Consider the following 3,700-nt stretch of genomic DNA (forward strand, 5'->3'; position numbering starts at 1 on the left):
TAAATTCACCAAAAACAACAAGACTTCGGTTAAAATAATGTACCTATAAAATTTGGATTTGTGACGCTATGTACATCGTCCTAAGAAGCGTGTGTAGTGTGACGATGATTTCTAGGATAGAAATCGAAATAAAAGCTCCTAGGAAAAATCGTAGAGAGCATCATCACTCTAGACAAACTTACACTGAGTGCCACTTTCAGAAAACTATATTTCCTGAACGCATAGTGCAATTTTTAACAGGAGGATAATCACGGGCTACTGTACCTCTTGGTGGCTTGATGCGCATCCCGTGCGTAGCTCGGAGAATATTTCCATAGACAAAATACCAAAACTTGCAAGAGGATGTTGAAGCCTGGTATGCATTGGTCAGTGCAGGAGACTAGCGAGCTGAGATCTCACTTTACATTGACTTTCACCCTCATTTGTATTACATATGTATATGCTTCACACACCATGCACGTATGCAAGTACTTTATTACTAGTATTTTAGATTGATCTTTTCACTCTATCACTCTGATAGACTTGCACTGACCGATACGTACTACTACGACGTTTCATGGGATAAGCCATCTGATGGGCGCGACGCCGGCATTGGTGTCGAGCCCCAGGGCATTCCACACGGCGGCTGATGTCCCCAACTCATCAGCGCCGCAGTCATCGCACACGTCCACGACCATGGCCAGCGTGCTACGCCCGGTTTGCGTGCTGGCGATGGCTACAAAGTTGTGACACCGGCTCCCGCCCGCGTACAGCTCTGTAGGCAGCGTTGTCAGCAAATCCCCGTCGCTGTGGTATATGCCGTCGCATGCAGCCGGCCCGCCGCCCTCCTCTCCTTCTTCGTACCCGTCCACCGTCATCGTTCCTGTCTGGATGCTGCCGAGAGAATTCCCTAGATCAGCATGGTGCCGGGCGACAGCACATGATACGACCTGCAGGAACACAAGAACGCCAAAGATTGCCACGACCTTGGCGGTGTTTGCCATGGTAATTATCAAGGAGTTCCTGCTTGCGTTTCAATGTTAGCTTACCTTGCTGCCCTGTGTGCTCTCTCAATGCAGTTGGTTCATTATGGGAGTTCATATAGGGGTCGTGCTGTAGCTTGGAGACAAAACAGCCGAGCTAATGGATCTGGTCACTCGTGGCATAGGGAACTGGGTACTGATTTTCACTCCATGCGAGGAGGACAAGTTCAAATTCATTGTTTCACCCTCCAAGGTGGGACCTGCCCACGGACAAGACAGAAGACATGCTTCTAATGATGCCCGTTCTCTCAATGACCATCAGGTTCAGCAGTCAGCACTAGAAAAAAGGACATGGCTGTAGGTTGCGTTAAAAAAAACCCTGATAAAGAGTGTTTTTATTGTCTCATGACATCATATCAAGACGGTACAAGCATAACGAGTTTATATTCGGTCTCTACACATGTAAGGAGCAACATTGTATCAAAAAAGGCTTTCGCCCCGCTTTATAGATAAAGCAAACCGCCAAAAGCACACATACAAGGACTAGTTCAGACCACACACACCCACGTCACACACGATAAGAGGTCCAAAGGTACTGCTAAGGGCACAACTCAACAAGCCCAATATAACACACACGAAAGAACACACAAGGCGCATCCGAGGCTGGTGCCACGGGACCGCGGGGAACACAGACTACTAATCAGGCTTAGGAGGAGGCGGCGGGGGCGGCGACGACAGACGGACGGCCATCGAACGAAGGTCGGCGATGAAGGCGGAGATGGAGTCCCGGTCTTGAGGGCGGCTAAGCGGCCGCCAAAGCTGCTAGTAACCAGACAGTTTGGAAAGAGTATCAGTAGCCCGCCGAAGAGGAGTGCGCTAAGGAGCAACATTGTGAAGAAAAGAAGGCAGAATATAGTCAACAAAGGATAAAAACAAGGCCTATGGACGAGGGCTGATCTCCTGCACACCACCATCTATGGTAAGTAAAAACTTCCTTGACTGCTTGTTCCAACCACACACATGCCACTTCCATGACTGCTTGTTGCAACCACTCACATGCCGGTGTAAGCAATTTGTTTTGGGAGCACTAGTAAAGGACTAGTGTGTAGTGCGTGGCGGCACGCCGCGCTTCACTGACATATGGCTCAAACACGTTCTCGTTTACTTTTGCCTTATACATTATGATCAATAATATTGTGATCAAATAGGCATTCAACATGTTGAAAAAGTTGAAAATTTTGAAACACGTCAGAATTATTTTTAAGCATAAAGATCAAGTTGAACTTACTAAAATCATCTCTAAAGCTTACACAAACGGGTCAAAGAGCGAAAACATCAGAAAACATAAGCTCTAAAGAAGATTCCGACTCAGTAGTTGATCTATAATACAGAAGTTGATGGCTCTTGGCCATCTGACATGCATCACGAACTAAAAGATGATATTTCTTATTTGATATTGGAATACTAATGTCTTGAAGAATTTTCTAGACCACCAGAAATGAGGGATGCCCTAAGCGTTTATGCCACCGAGAAGTAGATGGTTTGACCATGCCAATTGGAGCATGAATGATATTGTTTAATTCTAAAGATCCACAAGGAGTACAAAGAATTGTATGACCAATATGAGCAATTTCCATACCTTGACAACCAGTACGGTTGATTTCTCCGTGCCGGTGTAGCGATTGCGGACGGCGAGTTTCTCCAACTCTCCGGTCACATGGTCGATCGCGTTGGTGTCGACATACCAATTGGTATAAACTCCATATGAGTGAGTAGTGTTGCAAATCAATTGTTGCCATCACCACCTCCTCCTCCTCTTCATGGATGCCAAACATTGTTGGTGAAGTTGCCATCAAAGCGCTTCTTGCAGTGCCACATGCCATGCCCCTCGAACTTGCATATGTAGCACTTCTCTCGGTCACCAACTATTTGGCGTGGCACACCGCCGCCGCCGCCGCCAGAGTTGTTGGAGAAGCGGGCGCCGACGTTGTTGTTGTTGCCGCAAGACACTAGTGGAAAGACGGGTGGCCACAATATTCGTTGGTGGCGCGCCATTTTGCATCAACGCCACCACTTTTTTTCAAATAGTAGTGTGGTTGGCATTTTTGGTACAACATTACTAACACCACAGTGATGACGTTGGAAAATAGTTGAACGCCACTTGTTGGTGGGACCCAACAAGTCGTAATATAGTGGTGACGTACGTGGCATAACATGGAACGTCAACACTATTATGTTTAGTTCTGGCGTGCCATATTTGCCATGTCAGCACTATATGACATAGCGTCTATTTTTTGAAATTACTTTCATTTGTTTTTATTTATTCCTAATTGATTAAAATGTGTGACCATTTTATATTATATTGTAGTTTATTTGTATTAAATATAAAATATTTTAACTGGAAATGGTGACCATTTATATATTATATTGTAGTCATTTTTATGAAAGTAATAATATTTGAATTGGAAATGCTGATTTTTTTAAATATATTTCGTACTTTAATTGTTTTTTATTAGAGTAGAAATATTGTTTTTAATAATTACTGTTCCACTATATTTTATTAAATGCTGATATTTTTCATGCTATATTCTAAGTCTTAAATTTGTTTTTAGTAAAGTAGAAATATTGTATTACTTTCATTAATGTAAGAAATTTATTTGTTTTTGTTAACAATTTTTTTGCGTATTGGGCCAAGCCCAGAAAATGCGTTGGAGGCAGTGGGTGAAAACCAAGGTGGC

Source organism: Triticum aestivum, chromosome 6A (assembly GCF_018294505.1).
Source record: "Triticum aestivum cultivar Chinese Spring chromosome 6A, IWGSC CS RefSeq v2.1, whole genome shotgun sequence".
NCBI lineage: Eukaryota > Viridiplantae > Streptophyta > Magnoliopsida > Poales > Poaceae > Triticum > Triticum aestivum.